This window comes from Piliocolobus tephrosceles, chromosome 1 (genome assembly GCF_002776525.5).
Source record: "Piliocolobus tephrosceles isolate RC106 chromosome 1, ASM277652v3, whole genome shotgun sequence".
NCBI classification, from domain to species: domain Eukaryota; kingdom Metazoa; phylum Chordata; class Mammalia; order Primates; family Cercopithecidae; genus Piliocolobus; species Piliocolobus tephrosceles.
Window position 1 is genome coordinate 206,293,011 of NC_045434.1, and position 18,651 is coordinate 206,311,661.

General features: G+C 41.6%; 1 protein-coding gene across 2 annotated transcripts in view; it reads right to left on the bottom strand.

The window, feature by feature from the left end:
• SPEN (spen family transcriptional repressor) overlaps positions 1-18,651 on the bottom strand; it is a 100,665-nt gene that overhangs the window by 31,715 nt on the left and 50,299 nt on the right. The gene's annotated exons all lie outside the window — the stretch shown is intronic.

The following is an 18,651-nucleotide window of genomic DNA, read 5'->3' on the forward strand; positions in this document are numbered from 1 at the left end:
TTCACTTAGTGTAATAATAATAATAGTAAGTATATGGGTTTGGGATTCAGAGGTCTAGATTCAAATCTTGGATCAGACATATAGCACGTGTAAGTGGACAAACCACTTAACACCTTTGAAATAGGTTTCCTATCATAATTTTATGCCCAAAGTTACTGCATGGAACACAGGACTCTCAGCCAACATAATAAAACTAAATGAAAATAGTATTTCTAAAATTTCATCATACCCAATTTCCCCCAATATCAAATGTGTAAAATGAAAATAATCAATAATAGTACCTATATCACAGGGTTAAGAAATAAAACAGTCGGGGCGCAGTGGCTCACGCCTGTAATCCCAGCACTTTGGGAGGCCGAGGCAGGTGAGGTCAAGAAATTGAGATCATCCTTGCCAACATGGTGAAAACCCGTCTCTACTAAAAATATAAAAATTAGGTGGGTGTGGTGGCGTGCACCTGCAGTCCCAGCCACTCGGGAGGCTGAGGCAAGAGAATCACTTGAACACGGGAGGCTGAGGTTGCAGTGAGCCAAGATCATGCCACTGCACTCCAGTCTGGGTGACAGAGCAAGACTCCGTCTTCAAAAAAAAAAGAAAGAAAAAAAAGAATTAAATAAAACAACGCACGAGTTTACAGAGTTTGGAATATGACAGGTATCCAATAAATAAAACAGAGCTAGATGTGGTGTCTCACTCCTATGATCCCAGCACTTTGGGAGGCAGAAGCGGGAGGATTGCTCAAAGCCAGGAGTTTGAGACCAGCCTGGGTAACAGAGTCAGGCCTTGTTTTTAAAACAAACAAATAAACGAAGCAGTACTGCTCAGTTACTATTAGTAGTAGTAGTAGCACTACTACCTCATGGGTAATTTTTAGGAAAACAATACCTAAAATAATTTTCCAGGTAGATGCAATTTTTAAATTACTGAAGGGCTAATGAATAAATATTATGTAAGTTACTAGAGTCATGTTACTTTAGGCTTTCTTCACTGTGGATAACATGGAAAAGTGATAGTAAATGAAACTAATCTCTTCAGTTTCATAAAATCCTCAAACAGAAAGATAGTCAAGTGAAGGACAAGAAGGAAATGCTACTTACACAGTCAAATTAAGAAAAAAATATATTTAAATAAGTTTATTATGCCTTACTTCTCAATGCAAGTTCATATAAAAAAGTTTATTATGCCTAAGAACTATGTGAGAAACACAAAATTCTCCTTTCAGTACTGGACATGCAAGACTCTTGTGGCTTGCTTTTATGGCATTCTCAAATAGGTTAATAAAAAGTTATTTACAGATTTTACTATCTTTCTGAAATTTTGCTTCATATTCTCCTCCATGTTATAAAGCCCTCACCTTTCAAGCAAATCATTTTGAGTGGTGAATCCATCTTAAGCACACTAGCTGCAGGACAAGACCCAGGGTAGTTTCTGTCTTCGCACTAGAACTACAGCTCTCATATTCAGGACAATCACTAATCCATCCAGACAAATGAGTCCAAATCTAGGTTGAAAAAAATTTGCTACAGCCCTTTTTTTTCTTTTGAGACAGTCAGGCTGGAGTGCAGTGGTGTGATCGTGGCTCACTGCAACCTCCACCTCTCGGGTTCAAGTGATTCTCATACCTCAACCTCCTGAGTAGCTGGAATTACAGGCATGCACTACCGTGCCCAGCTATTTTTTGTATTTTTAGTGGAGATGGGGTTTCTCCATGTTGCCCAAGTTGGTCTCGAACTCCTGACCTCAAGTGATCCGCCCACCTCGGCCTCCCAATGTGCTGGGAAACACAGGCGTGAGCCAACGTATCCAGCTGCTATAGCATTTTTTAAAAGCTAAATAAATTCTATGTTTTCTTATAGAAAACTAAAGATGTTTCTAGAAAACTAATAATTTACACACCATTTTTAGCTCTCACATGTTACAGCAATAGATGAAAACTTGACTGAGTGCAGTGGCTTAGTTCCTGTAATCCTACCACTTTGAGAGGCCAAGGCAGGAGGACTGCTTGAGGCCAGCAGTTCAAAACCAGCCTGGTCAACATAGCAACACCCCATCCCTACAGAAGAAAAATTAAAAAATTAGCTGGGCATGGTGGCACGTACCTGTAATCCCAGCTACTTGGGAGGCTGAGGCAGAGGATCACATGAGCCTAGGAGTTTGAGGTTGCAGTGAGCCATGGTCACACCACTGCACTCCAGCCTAGGCAACAGAGTGAGACCCTGTCTCAAAAAAAAAAAAAAAGATGAAAACATGCCAGGCGCAGTGGCTCACGCCTGTAATCTGGGAGGCCAATGCAGATGAATCACTTGCGGTTAGGAGTTCGAGGCTAGCCTGGCCAACATGGTGAAACCTCATCTCTACTAGAAATACAAAAATTAGCCGGGCTTGGTGGCACATGCCTGTAATTCAAGCTACTCGGGAGGCTGAGGCATGAGAATCACTTGAACCAGGGAGGCAGAGGCTGCATTAAACCCTGATTGCGCCACCGCACTCCAGCCTGGGCGACAGAGTGAAACTGTCTCAAAAAAAAAGAAAAGAAAAGAAAAGAAAAAGCTTAATAAGGTTATCAGCATTTTCTGATAGTGGTTTGAAATGCAGGAAAATAAACCTCTGTCAGTACAAACTACTAGGGATAAAGGCCTTGAGATAAAATCATAAGCTGTCATTGCTAGGCCCCTTATGAATGACTTAGGTTTAGTTTTCCCATCTATAAGAGGAAAAAATGATTGCCGATCATCCAGCAAAAGCAGTGTTACTAGTATTAAGTAAATACTATCCTGAATACGATATTGTCATTGATATTAGGGTTTAATGAAATTATCTTCTGTTTTTAGCACAGAAGGAAAGATACTTTTTATACACGTTAAATACTCCAAGTAATATTAATACAAGATTATTCACAAGGCCACCAGATGACAGTATAGAATGTTATGTGACTTATCAACTTAGTCAATGGCAATAATCATAAACATTAAGGAAAATATTTTAATTACAATACTACCAATATTATATACACCAAACTTCCTTAGCAACAGTGGTTACAGAGGTAAACAATCACGAGCAAAAGCAAAATGTATGGCTATTGAAATCATTAATAAGGGCCAAGCGCGGTGGCTCATGCCTGTAATCCCAGCACTTTGGGAGGCCGAGGCAGGCAGATCAGGAGGTCAAGAGATCGAGACCATCCTGGCCAACATGGTGAAACCCCATCTCAACTAAAAATACAAAAAAATTAGCTGGGTGTGGTGGTGTGCGCCTATAGTCTCAGCTACTCAGGAGGCTGAGGCAGGAGAACTGCTTGAACCTGGGAGGCGGAAGTTGCAGTAAGCCAAGATTGCACCACCCCACTCCAGCCTGGGGACAGAGCAAGACTCTGTCTCAAAAAAGAAAAAAAAAAAAAGAAAGAAATCATTAATAAGGCAACAAAAAGTTCTACACAAGCTTGTATTATAAAAATGAAGGCCAGGCACGGCAGCTAACACCTGTAATCCAAGCACTTTGGGAGGCCAAGGCAGATGGATCACCTGAGGTCAGGAGTGTGAGACCAGCCTGGCCAACGTGGTGAAACCCCATCTCTACTAAAATTACAAAAGTTAGCCAGGCATGGTGGTCCATGCCTGTAATCCCAGCTACTCAGGAGGCTGAGACAGGAGAATCACTTGAACCTGGGAGGCGGAGGTTGCAGTAAGCCGAGATCGTGCCATTGCACTCCAGCCTGGGCAACAACAGCGAAACTCCATCTCAAAATATAAATACAATAAAATAAAATAAAAATAAAAATGGAGGCGGCTGGGTGCAGTGGCTCACACCTGTAATCCCAGCACTTTGGGACACTGAGGCAGGGAGATCACCTGAGGTCAGGAGTTTGAGACCAGCCTGGCCAACATGGTGAAACACCATCTCTACTAAAAATACAAAAATTAGCCAGGTGTGGTGGCGTGTGCGTGTAATCCCAGCTACTCTGGAGGCTGAAGTAGGAGATTCACTTGAACCCAAGAGGCAGAGGTTGCAGTGAGCCAAGGTTGCATCATTGCATTCCAGCCTGGGCAATAAGGGCGAAACTCCATCTCAGAAAAAAAAGAAAGAGAGAGAAAAGATAATCAGTGGTGACGATGCCTTTAAAATGAAGTACAAAAATAATGGTAGAAATCAGATTTATTATAAACATTTATATATGTTTATACTATAAACATTTAAACAGATTTATTATAATAAACATTATCACAGGCCATTATTATAAACATTATTACAGGCACGGTGGCTCATGCCTGTAATCCCAGCACTTTGGGAGGCCGAGGCGGGTGAATTACCTGAGGTCAGAAGTTTGAGACCTCAAAAAAGAAAAAAAAAAAAATTATCACACTCTCTTTGGGTGAATCCCCTGCTGCCACACCAATTCTGAAACAAAATGTAGAATTTAACTTTCAGAATCATCTGCTGATTAATGTGAGGTGGCAACTAGAAGGGAAGACTGGTTTTAAAATGAATTATGAAACAATAAAAAATGGTACAAGTTTTTAGTTCACTTTTTTTTTTTTTTTTTGAGATGGAGTTTCGCTCTTATTGCCCAGGCTAGAGTGCAGCTCACTGCAACCGCCTCCCAGGTTCAAGTGATTCTCCTGCCTCAGGCTCCCAAGTAGTTTGTTGGTCAACATGCCCAGCTAATTTTGTATTTTTAGTAGAGACAGGGTTTCACCATGTTGGTGAGGCTGGTCTCGAACTCCTGACCTCAAGTGATCCACCTGCCTTGTAAACTGCAACGTACCATGGATTTCAAGATCCTGAATTAAAATGAGGGCATGAGTGTAGGCCCCCCAATACTTTTCAGTCGTACAAAATTGACAGAAGGCCCAAATGCCTGGAATTCTTGTCCATTTTAATTTTTATGTTCATAATTTTGTTAGAGCTAAAGAATCACAACAGTTCATCAAAATGTATGATATAGTATTCAATTGTTTCTTAAAAGCCAAAAATAGTTCATCAGAAGCTAATCTGAGTTGTCTTAAAAGAAGTAGTAATAATGGTGTATTGACTAATTGTTTTAAGAAAGTGGAATTTACCCAAGCACAACAATATCACATGTTCAATATCAATTAAAAGTTATCATTCTAAGGAACTGGAAGCCAGGCATGGTGCATAGTCCCAGCTACTCTGGAAGCTGAGGCAGGAGGATCCCTTGAGCTCAGGAGTTTGAGACCAGCATGCACATGACATAGCAAGACCCCAGTCTCTTCAAAAACAACAACAATTTGAGGCCAGGCACAACACTTTGGGAGGCCAAGGCAGGCAGATCACTTGAGCCCAGGAGTCTGAGACCAGCCTGGGCAACAGGACAAAACCCATCTCTACAAAAAATTAGGCATGGTGGCATGTGCCTGTGGTCCCAACTACCTAGGAGTCTAAGGTAGGAGGGATCACCTAAGCCCAGGAGGTCAAGGCTGTAGTGAGGTGTGATCGTGCCACTGCACTCCAGCCTGGGCTGGAACACAATTTAAAAGAAATCTAGTTACACTTTTCCTAACCACATTTCCAAAGACAATTAAGGACAAATTATTTCTTATAATTTGTAATTATTGAAAAAAATGATGAAGTAGATCTGACCAGTATTTCCTTATGAAGAAATATAAGAGTAGGCAACTGGTTACATAACAATTCTTGATAAACAAACAGAATATACGATGCTAGGATTCTCATAAACCAAATAATGATATCATATCATCTACTAACCCTATTCCTGCAGCCATTTTACACATAGAACTACATGAGCATTTGACGTTTACCACTGAAAATGCCAAGGCACTGGGTATGCTATTTATAAGATGACTCAGGCTATATTTGTTAACATACAAGAGTGACATCTAATTACTGACTTCTGTATCCCTGTATTATTTGTAAACATTTACTTATGGCAAATATGCATCTATACTGTTTTTTTTTTAAGCTGGAAGATTAAAAAGCATTTAACCAAATGAAGTTGAGAAACAAAACTCTGGCATAAACCAATATTTTTAGAAAGGAGCAATCAGGGCAATTAGAAAATATTGCAACTAAGACAGTTAGAAGGGCCCATATGTCATAACCAGGTATCTCCCTACCCATCAGATAGCTAATAATTTTTCTCTCCATATAATCAATATATAATTTGGGTCAATATATAATTGGGGTCAAAAGATTTTCAATCAGGTTTGGGTGACCACTGGTCCTTATCTAATTTCTATTAGAATAATCATCTATTTTAACTTTTATTTATTTTATTTTTTGTGGAGATGGGGTCTTATTTTGTTGCCCAGGCTGATCTCCAATTCCTGGGCTCAAACGACCTGCCCACCTCGGCCTCTAAAGTACAGATTATAGGTGTGAGCCACCATTCCTGGCCCATAATCTCTTAAACAGAATGCATCACCACACCAAGTAATAATACTTCCACATCTCATTTTTTTTTTATAAGTCCAAATTGTATCTTTCTAGTGCAGCAGTTATCTAAGTATAAGAGGACCTGTGAGGACCCAAAATCCTTTTAGGAGATCTGTGAGACCTTCCCTATTTCAACTGTGTATCTGTGAGGCCAGATTTTCTTCATATACTTCACCCAAAAAACCTTATAATCACAGTTTGAATACAGAATTGGTTATGAGACTCTTAACTATCTTACTAAACCAGACATTTAAAAGATTTTCAGGCCGGGCACAGTGGTTCATGCCTGTAATCCCAGCACTTTGGGAGGGTGAGGCAGGAAGATCACTTGAAGTCAGGAGTTTGAATCAGCCTGGCCAGCATGGCAAACCCCCAACTCTGCTAAAAATACAAAAATTAGCTGGGCGTGGTGGCACATGGCTACAGTCCCAGCTACTTGGGAGGCTGAGGCACGAGAATGGTTTGAACCCAGGAGGTGGAGGTTGCAGGGAGCTGAAATCATGCCACTGCACTCCAGACTGTCTCAAAAAAATAAATAAATAAGTAAAAAATAAAAGCTTTTCAAAAAATAAAATGTCATTCTCACTAAAGCAAAAATTTTAAAGTTTAAATTTCAGTAGATATTATCCACAATAAACGAAAGCCCGATAATTTTAAAATGTAAAGTCTTAAGCCTAGAAAGTTTTAAAAACAGTTCAGCAGTCTGATGTGACACTACTACCATTTTCAACCCTACCACTTCTGATGTAACCTGAATTTAAGCCTTTTTTGTTGTTGTTGTTGTTGTTTTGAGATGGAGTCTCACTCTGTCACCCAGGCTGGAGTGCAGTGGCGAGATCTTGGCTCACTGCAACTTCCTATTCCCAGGTTCAAATGATCCTCCCACCTCAGCCTTCTGGGTAGCTGGGACCACAGACCACAGGTATGGACCACCACGCCCAACTGGGTTTTTTGTTTTTTGTTTTTTGTTTTTGTTTTTGTTTTGCATTTTTAGTAGAGACAGGGTCTATGCCACGTTGTCCAGGGTGGTCTCGAACTCCTGAGCTCAAACAATCCGCTGACCTCGGCCTCCTGGCTCATTACAGGCATGAGCCACCACACCCAGCTCTTTTTTTTCCCCTAGACAGAGTCTCACTCTTTCCCTCAGGCCGGAGTACAGCGGCCGCAATCTTGACTCACTGCAACCCCTGCCTCCCAGGTTCAAGCAATTCTGCTGCCTCGGCCGCCCTGACACCTTTTTTTTTTTTTTTAAGGGACGAGGTATTACTATGTTGCCCAGGCTGGCCTCAAACTCCTGGGCTCAACATCCTCCTGTCTCAGTCACCCTAGAAGAAGCTGGAACTATATGCACACACCACCACACCTGACTCAAGCCTCCATTCTTTTTTTTACTCCAAAAAATAACAGGGAAATAATCAACTGGGTGACTTGCCAAGATACTTCATTTTGCCTCTTAACTTGAATTTCCCTAGTGGTTAGCAGACCTCATGATCTTTCAAGGTACCTACTAGTTTAGCAGGGTTCTACAACATTTTTGTTGTCACAGTAGGAGTGGGGTGGGGTAGGGTTACCGGCATCTGCTAAGTACCCTACAGTGCACAGGACAGTCCCAACAAAGAATTCTCTGGTCTCAAATGTGAACAGTGCCAAGGCTGAAAAACCCTGGCCTATGTTATTTCTTGGACTGCTTTCCTGTCTTTTGAAAAGCCAACATGCTAATTCCAAGCTGTGAGCCAAATGCAGGATCCTTAACGTTGATTATTCTTCCTCATTACTAATGTATCATTTCATAAAAATCTTTGAATTGTAGGAAAAAAATGTAAACTTCTGAAAATCAGACTTCCTCAAGAAGAAGCTGAGATCTAAAACACTCTGGTGTCACTTGATTTTGGAAAACATGATAAAAAGGTAAAGTATAAACAACTTTTTTACAATATGTACTTCACCATTCAATACCAAGGTCACAGTACTTCATAGACAAAACCGTTTGATAATTTTTAAACAAGTTGTAAGTAAAATATATACAGTATTGCTACTCATACTCTAGGTATAAGGTTTACATCAATGAAAACAATTCCATTCATATTGAAATGGTTTTTATAGTACAACAGCTTTCCTTACCTTCAACCTAAGGCCTGAAGGTGGTAGTTTAATATCACAATTAGATTTTTCCTCACCAAAGTACAATGCTCAGAAGAAATTAGAAAAAGGTCTATTTCACACAATAAGGTTAATGGGGTATTTCGCTTTATAATTTTAAGACATTTTAAATTTCCTTTAAAAAGCACACTACAGGCCAGGGGTGGTGGCTCACGCCTGTAATCCCAGCACTTTGGCAGGCTGAGGAGGGTGGACCATCTGAGATCAGGAGTTCAAGACCACCCTGACCAATATGCTGAAACCCAGTCTCTACTAACAATACAAAAATTAGCCAGGCATGGTGGTGTGAGGCTGTAGTCCCAGCTACTCAAGAGGCTGAGGCAGGAGAACTGCTTGAACCCAGGTGGCGGAGGTTGCAGTGAGCCGAGATGGCGCCATTACACTCCAGCCTGGGTGACAGTGACACTCTCTCTCAAAAAACAACAACAACAACAATAGAAACCACACTACAACTCAACAACAAAAATCAACCTGTTCAAAACTGGTCAAAGACTTCAAAGACATTTTTCCAAAGATACATAAATGGCAGATAAGCACAAGAAAAAATGCGCAACATCTAATAATTAGGGAAATGCAAATCATAACCATGTGAAATTGGGCTCATACTTGTAGTTGACACTACTTGGGAGCCTGAGGCAGAAGGATAGCATGAGCCCAGGAGTTCGAGTTCAGCATGAACAACACAGTGAAACCCTGGATCTTAAAAAAAACAAAAACAAAAAACTCTACCACATGACACATCACTTAACACCCACTAAGATGGCTACTATTAAAAACAAACTGCCGGGTGCAGTGGCTCACGCCTGTAATCCTAGCACTTTGGAAGGGTGAGGCAGGCAGATCACTTGAGCTCAGGAGTTCCAAGACCAGCCTGGCCAACATGGCGAAACTCTGTCTCTACAAAAAATTACCAAAAATGATTAGCCAGGCGTGGTGGTATGTGCCAATAATCCCAGCTACTTGGCAGGGGTGCTGAGGCAGGAGGATGGTTTGAACCTGGGAGGTCAAGGTGACAGTGAGCCAAAATCGCACTACTACACTGCAGCCTAGATGACAAAGTGAGACCCTGTCTTAAAAAAAACAAGCAAACCAAATAACAAGTGCAAGAATGTGAAGAAATTGGAACCCTTATACATTACTGGTGGGAAAGTAAAATGGTACAGCCATGGGGTTCCCCAAACGCTAACTTACCACATGAACCAGCAATTCCACTATGGTTATATACACAAGAGAAATGAAGACAGGAACTCAAATAGATATTTGTACACTCACATTCATAGCATGTTCAACACCCAAAAGGTGGAAGCAACCCAAGTGTCCATCGACAGATGAGTAAACAAAATATGGTATACACATAAAATAGAGTATTATTCAGCCTTTAAAAGAAAGCAAATTTTGGCCGGGTGCAGTGGCTCATGCCTGTAACCCCAGCACTTTGGGAAGCCAAGGTGGATGGATCACCTGAGATCAGGAATTCAAGACCAGCCTGGCCAACATGGTGAAACCCCATCTCTACTAAAAACCAAAAAAATTAGCTGGGCAGTAGTGGTGCATGACTGTAATCCCAGCTACTCAGGAGCCTGAGGCAGGAGAATCGCTTGAGCCTGGGAGGTGGAGGTGGCAGTGAGCCAAGATTGCACTCCAGCCTGGGCAACAGAGTGAGACCTTATCTGAAAAAAAAAAAAAAAGAAGAAGAAATTTTGACAAATGCTACATCATGAATGAACCTTGAAGATATTATGCTAAATGAGATAAACAGCCATACCCAAAACATATTGTATGATTCCATTTATAGGAGGTACCTGGAGTAGTCAACTTCATAAAGGCAGAAAATAGAATGGTGGTTGTCAGGGGCTGGGGGAAAAGGAGAATTGGGAGTTATTGTTTAATGGGTATAGAGTTTCAGTTGGGGAAGATGAAAACGTGGAGATAAGATGGTAGTGATGGTTGCAAAATAATGTCAATGTATTTAAGTGCCACTGAACTGAACACTTAAAAATGGTTAAAATTGTAAATTTTATTTTATACACACACACACGATAAATTAAGAAGTAAAATACAAAGTTAGTGGTCACTCTCTATGTTCCTTAGAAAAAGATGAGGAATTTCAAACCAGTCAAAGTAAGCTACCTACTGCTTTTTGTCTACAATGCTCTGCTCAATCAAGGGGTTTCACAATCTGTCTTTCCCAGGTAAAGTTCCTCAGAGATGACATCAGGGCAATGAGTCAGACCTAACTGGTGACTGTGCAACTATGACCTAACTGGGGAAAGCATTGCAGGACTCAACTGTATAAATCATCAATGAAGCCCTTTAGAGCCAAAGTTAATGAAAAGTTATCCAAACTCTTTAAATTTAGAACATGTATTAAGAAAATGCTGTGTTGATACATTAAAACACAAAAATGCGGCCAGGTGTGGTGGCCCAAGCCTGTAATTCCAGCACTTTCGAAGGCCGAGGCAGGTGGATCACCTAAGGTCAGGAGTTTGAGACCAGCCTGACCAATACGGTGAAACCCCGTTTCTACTAAAAAATACAAAAATGAGGCCAGGCGTGGTAGCTCACGCCTGTAATCCCAGCACTTTGAGAGGCCGAAGCGGGCGGATCACCTGAGGTCAGAAGTTTGAAGGCCAGCCTGACCAACTTGGAGAAACTCTGTCTCTACTAAAAATAGAAAACTAGCCGGGTGCAGTGGCTGGCGCCTGTAATCCCAGCTACTCGGGATTACAAACAGGAGAATCGCTTGAACCCGGGAGGCGGAGGTTGTGGTTAGCCGAGATTGTGCCACTGCACTCCAGCCTGGGCAACGAGAGCGAAACTCCATCTCAAAAAAAACAAAAGCCGGGCGTGGTGGCGTGCGCCTGTAGTCCCAGCTATTTGGGAGGCTGAGGCACGAGAATCACTTGAATCCAGGAGGTGGAGGTTGCCATGAGCCAGGGTCGCACCACTGCACTCCAGCCTGGTCACAGAGCGAGACTCCATTTCCCCCCGCCCCCCCAAAAAAAGGCGTTTTTATTATGTAATCAATATTTTAACTTCAACTTTGTTTGGTCTATCAGATTTCTCCCATCAGCAGAAACTACAAAGATTTCTAATGGAAAAAGAGCTGATATGATAATGATTAACTGAATTAGCAGAGTGAAACTGACAAAGGAGGAAAGCTTTCTCTTACTAGACATAGGTGGAGGTGGAAAAAGAACCATAACCCACCACCAACGCTAACTTTTCTTTTCTTTTTGGGACAAGGTCTCGCTCTGTCATCCAGGCTGGAGTGCAGAGGTGCAGTCATGGCTCACTGCAGCCTCAACCTCCTGGGCTCAAGCAATCCTCCCACCTCAGCCTCCTAAGTAGCTAGGACCACAGGCATGCACCACCTGTGTTAAGGCTAACACTTTAAGTGTTAAGGCTAACACTTAAAATTTCTTGTTAACAGGGTCTCACTATGTTGCCCAAGCTAGTAATTTTTCTTCTGACTACAATGACCCTTTGTTGCTGATATAAACAACTAATAACATTTCCTAAAGATTACTTAGTACAAAATCTGGACCTCAGAAATTAACTTCTTAAAGCTCTCCTATTTTCCATCTAGACTTCACCTCTGAATATTTATAAACATCAAACAAATCTAAACCTTAGGCAGGTACTGGCTCCACTTAACTAATAAATTAATAGGTAAGATTTAGGCTTAACTAGATTTAGTGTTGATGATCACTAAAATAATGGTAAAGGCTGGGCACAGTGGCTCACTCCTGTAATCCTAGCACTTTGGAAGGCCGAGGCAGGTGGATAACCTGAGGTCAGGAGTTCAAGACCAGCCTGACCAATATAGTGAAACCACGTCTCTACAAAAAATACAAAAATTTGCCAGGAGTGGTGACAAGTGGTGACATGCACCTGCAGTCCCAGCGACGTGGGAGGCTGAGACAGGAGAATTGCTTGAATCTGGGAGGCGGAGATTGCAGTAAGCCAAGATCCCACCACTGCACTCCAGCCTGGGTGACAGAGTGAGACTGTCTCCAAAAAAAAAAAAAAAAAAAAAAAAAAAGTGATGGTAAAATCAAATGCAATAATTAATCAGTTTAATTATTTCTCATCTATTCTCAAGTCCAATAGTTTACATAAATGAGAGGAAAAAAAGAAAATCATTAAAAGACTGCGTTTTATAAAAGTGCCTTATTTTGGCAGAAAATGCTGTTTAAAATGGTGCTTAAATATGCTTTATGTGGCCAGCCAGGCGCGGTGGCTCAAGCCTGTAATCCCAGCACTTTGGGAGGCCGAGACGGGCGGATCACGAGGTCAGGAGATCGAGACCATCCTGGCTAAACCCCATCTCTACTAAAGACCCCGTCTCTACTAAAAAATACAAAAAATTAGCCGGGCGCGGTGGCGGGCGCCTATAGTCCCAGCTACTCGGGAGGCTGAGGCAGGAGAATGGCGTAAACCCGGGAGGCGGAGCTTGCAGTGAGCTGAGATCCGGCCACTGCACTCCAGCCCGGGCGACAGAGCGAGACTCCGTCTCAAAAAAAAAAAAAATGCTTTATGTGGTTAGCATGCTCACGAAAGATTAAGTATAGGCCAGGCGTGGTGGCTCACGCCTGTAATCCCCGCACTTTGGGAGGCCAAGACAGGTGGATCGCCTGAGGTCAGGAGTTCAAGACCAGCCTGGCCAACATGGCGAAACTCCATCTCTACTAAAAATATTACAAAAAATTAGCCGGGCACGGTGGCACATGCCTGTAGTCCCAGCTACTCAGGAGACTGAGCGGGAGAATCGCTTGAACCTGGGAGGCAGAGGTTGCAGTGAGCTGAGATCACACCACTGTACTCCGCCCTGGGCAAAGAGTGATATTCTGTCTCCCCAAAAAAAAAGGTTACGTATAAGTAAATATTTGGGATCCAATTACAGCTGTAGTTAATGTTTTAAAGTTTACCACGATCTTTTGGTAGAGTTAAGCAAAAGGAGTATGTTAATAGTTGATCCACAGGGTATCTGGTAGATAATTAAAGCTTATCCAAAAATAATGAAAGAATATTATTCACCCTTATAAAGGAATGAAATTATGATACATGTAACAAGACAGATGAGCCTTGACAATATGATGCTAAGTGAAATAAGCCAGACACAAAAGGACAAATGCTGTGTGGTTCCACGTATATGGGTACCTAGAGATGTCAAGAATTCATGGGGACAGAAAGCAGAACAGGAGTCAGCAGAGGCTAAGAGAGGGAGGAATGGAAGTTATTGTTTAACGGTAATGGATAGTGGTGATGGTCACACGATATGAATGTACTTAATGGCACAGAATTATACACTTAAAAGTGGTTAAAATGAGGCCAGGCATGGGTGATTCACACCTATAACCCCAGCATTTTGGAAGGCTGAAGCAGAAGAATCACTTGAGCCCAGGAGTTTGAGATGAGCCTGGGCAAGAGAGAGAGACACCATCTCTACAAAAGAAAAAAAAAATTAAAAATTAGCTGGGCATGGTGGTGCACGCCTATGGTCTCAGCTACGTGGGAGGGTAGCTTGAGTCCATGAGGTTAGGGGTGCAGTTAGGGGTGACTGCGCCACTGCACTCCAGCCTGGGTAACAGAGAAATACAAACAAACAAAAAAAAAGTAAAACAAACAAAAAATGATTAAAGTGGTAAATATTAGGCCGGGCACGGTGGCTCACGTCTGTAATTCCAGCACTTTGGGAGGCCAAGGCGGGTGGATCACTTGAGGTCAGGAGCTCGAGATCAGCCTGACCAACATGGAGAAACCCTGTCTCTACTAAAAATACAAAATTAGCCAAGCGTGGTGGCACATGCTGTAATCCCAGCTACTCAGGAGACTGAGGCAGGAGAATCGCTTGAACCCAGGAGGCAGAGGTCGCAGTGAGCCGAGATCGGACCACTGCACTCCAGCCTGGGCAGCAAGAGCGAAACTCTGTCTCAGGAAAAAAAAAAAAAACAGTGGTAAATATTATGCTGTGCATATTTTACTACAATTAAAAAAAAAACTTTTTTGAAGTCTTCTAAGCTTTGGCATTAAAAATATAATATGGACTGGGCACGGTGGCTCACGCCTGTAATTCAGCATTTGGGAGGCCAAGACAGGCAGATCAGGAGGTCAGACAGAGCCCAATGTGGCAAACATGGTGAAACCCTGTCTTTACTCAAAGTACAAAAATTAGCTGGCTATGTGGCACATGTCTGTAATCCCAGCTATTCGGGAGGCTGAGGCACGAGAATCGCTTGAACTCGGAAGGCGGAGGTTGCAGTGAGCCAAGGTCGCATCACTGCACTCCAGCCTGGTGACAGAGCAAGACTCCATCTCAAAACAAAACATAACATAATATGGTAGTTTCTGGATCTACTATCCTAATAACAGTAGCAAAAATGGAAAGAGGCTACGTTTTTGTTAATCTATTATTAAGAATCATGTGACTTATTTTCTGGTGGGCTTTACTGGACCCTTCACACTCAGAAAACCTTGTACTCAAGTAACTCAAAGCAAAAAGCATCAAACATGCATACTCCCTGAAAGTAGTAAGCAGATGTAACATGTCTACCTAAGAACAAGAAATCCTTCCAATCTGGCAGCAGTCTTAGTAAGAGACAAAAAAGATGAGAAAATTTAAACTGTCAAATACAATGGAATTTTCTCATTCCCTTAGTCACACAGTATATAAAATCTGGTACTTCTTGTTATGAAAAAACTACAACGTTTCAGAAGGCACAGGCCAAGAAAGCACACAGATCAAGTATGTGTGTATGAGTGTGTACGTGTTTTAATTCCAAATGGTCACATATAACTGATGTAGCATTACCAAACCCACAAGCAAATTTGAACTTTCAGGTTTTTGCCTTTTCTGTCGCCTAGGCTGGAGTACAGTAGTGCAATCTTGGCTCACTGTAACCTCCATCTCCTGAGTTCAAGCGATTCTCAAGCTTCAGCCACAAGTAGCTAGGATTACAGGCACACGCCACCACACCCTGCTAATTTTTGTATTTTTAGTAGAGACGGGTTTTTGCCATGTTGACCAGGCTGATCTCAAACTCCTGGCCTCAAGTGATCCTCAAGCCTTAGCCTCCCGAAGTGCTAGGATTACAGGCAGGAGCCACTGCACCTGGCTTTTTTTTTTTTTTTTTTAAGAGACAGGGTCTCGCTCTGTCACCCAGGCTTGAGCATACTGGCCTTTTTTCAATTTAACTTTGATACTAATTACATCTCCTTTCTATCCAGAAGGAAAAAGAAGTTTGCTATTTCCCGCGTCTGAACTCTCCATTAGGGCAGTTTTAGGGACAAGGAGTTAGAAAGGTACCTAACTCCCTACCAGAAAGCCTAAGCCATTCACTATTTGGTATACTTTTTTGTTTATTTATAAATGACTACAAATTAGTAAGAAACCTCAGGCTAAAGTTGTTCTGCTTAAATATAATTACTTCTTTGCAGTTTCTTCCAGTGACAGATATAAAGCTACAGTCCAAGATGGCTCCATACACCATGACACAGCATAATCAGGAAGCTAATCTGCCCCTCCCTACCACCACTGAAAATAACACATAAAGAATCACAGACCTCTTCCAGTTTGGGTTATACAAATCATGCCTAGAAGCAACACAGATGTGTATTATTTGTGTCTTCTAATTCCAGTCTATTAGCACCAGTATGTAAACAGACATATTTTAAACCTCTATCAAAAGTATTAGCCATCACTTAAAATTGATCAGATGAAAGTGTTTTCTTTTTGTTTGTTTTGTTTTGTTTTGAGACAGAGTTTTCACTCTTGTTGCCCAGGCTGGAGTGCAATGGCACAATCTCGGCTCACTGCAACCTCCACCTCCCTGGTTCAAACGATTCTCCTGCCTCAGCCTCCTGAGTAGCTGGGATTACAGGTGCATGCCACCATGCCCAGCTAATTTTGTATTTTTAATAGAGACGGAGTTTCGCCATGTTGACCCGCCTGGTATCGAAATCCTGACCTCAGGTGATCTGCCTGCCTTGGCCTTATAAAGTGCTGGCATTACAGACGTGAGCCACTGTGCCCCACCGAAAGTTGTTTTTTAAATTTTAAAAATAAATTTACTCTGGTTAAGATTATTTGATTTTCTTCTTGGGAAATTAATTTATTTAGGGGCTTTGATATTAACATATTTCTAAGCCTAGAACCTGGACTTTGAAATAAATATTTCAGTTGAGCCATTCCCTCAGTCACTCTGGAAACAAACATGCATTTTGGCCTGACCAACACCTGAAGTGTTGAAGATGGAATCTGGAAGTAGTTTAGTTTATATTTTAGGCATAACAGTCCCAAGAGCCTTTTGTATTAACCCATCATTTTCAAGAGACTAGAAGGGTTTGGGAAATTAAAAAAAATAAATAAATAACAAACTCTATTTGTCTTTAAACAAATTCAAAAGCACTAAATTGATACACAAATTACTTTGTGATATTACAGCCTGATAGAGCTTGCTTCTAGAAGAGCACTGTCCAGTAGAAATATAAGCCACAGAATTTTAATTTTCAAACAGTCACATCTGAAAAAGTAAAAAGAAGATTGCTAGGTGTGGTGGCTCACGCCTGTAATCCCAGTACTTTGGGAGGCTGAGGCGGGCGGATCACGAGGTCAAGAGATTGAGACCACCCTGGCTAACAAGGTGAAACCCCATCTCTACTAAAAATACAAAAACAAAATTAGCCGGGTGTGGTGGCAGGCCCCTATAGTCCCAGCTACTCGGGAGACTGAGGCAGGAGAATGGTGTGAACCTGGGAGGCGGAGCTTGCAGTGAGCCAAAATTGCGCCACTGCACTCCAGCCTGGCCACTGCACTTTAGCCTGGGCAACAGAACAAGATTCCATCTCGGAAAAAAAAAAAAAAAAAGTAAAAAGAAACAGATGTAATTAATGTAGTAACATGCTTTATTTAACCTAATACATTCAAAATATCATTTGAACATGCAGTCAACATAAACTTTTTTTTTAACCAGGTCTCCAGAACTTGGTATGTATTTTCAAACAGTTCTACTGAGATATATGTGAATTTATCAACATGACACCATGACATTAGTTTTTCTTAATGGTTTTTATATTAGCCCAGGTATAGTGACTCATGCCTGTAATCCCAGTGCTTTGGGAGTCCAAGGCAGGAGGATCACTTGAGGTCATGAGTCCTAGACCAGCCTGGGCAACGTAGTGAGACCCTATCTCTTTAAAAAAAAAAAAAATTTAGCTAAGTGTAGTGGCATGTCTATAGTCTCGGCTACTTAGGAGGCTGAGGTGAGGGGATCCCTTGAGCCCAGGAGTTCAAGGTTGCAGTGAGCCATGATTGCACCACCACTCCAGCCAGGGTGACAGAGCAAGACTGCCTCTAAAAAAATTTTTTTTCGTAGCAATTATTTCCAAATGTGCTAAACCTCTAAGTGTTAGCTCCTGTAAATGGAATTTATTTGTTAAAACCCACACACATATATTTCTGGGCTATGCTTAAGCATTATAAAGGCCTACCATTTTCTCCTGAAGAATGATGTGCTGGTTTATTAGGGAGTTTTTTGTTTCTAGATAGGATATCCAGTACTGCAGCCACTAGTCACATGTGGCTACCGAGTACTTGAAATCTGGCTATTCGGTCCACCAGTACTGATTAATGGTATAACATGAATGAACTGCAAAAACATACTAAGTGAAAGAAGCCAGTCACAAAAGACTGCAATATGGTATGATTTTCCTTCTATTAAATGTCCAGAATAGGTAAATCTATAGAGACAGATTAGTAGTTGCCCTGGGCTGGAGGAGAAAAAGAATGGGGAGCAACTGCTAACAGGTATGAGGTTTTTTTTCGGGATCATGAAAATGCACTAATTTCATTATGGTTGCAGAATTCCATAAACGTATTAAAAAGCATTAACTGTCCACTTTTAAATAGGTGAATTTTATAGCGGAAGTTGCAGTGAGCAGAGATTGCACTCCAGCCTGGGAAGCAGAGCAAGACCCAGTCTTAAAAAAGAAAAAGAAGAAAGAAAGAAGAGAAAGAAAAGAAAAGAAAAGAAAAGGAAAGGAAAGGAAAGGAAAGGAAAGGAAAGGAAAGGAAAGGAA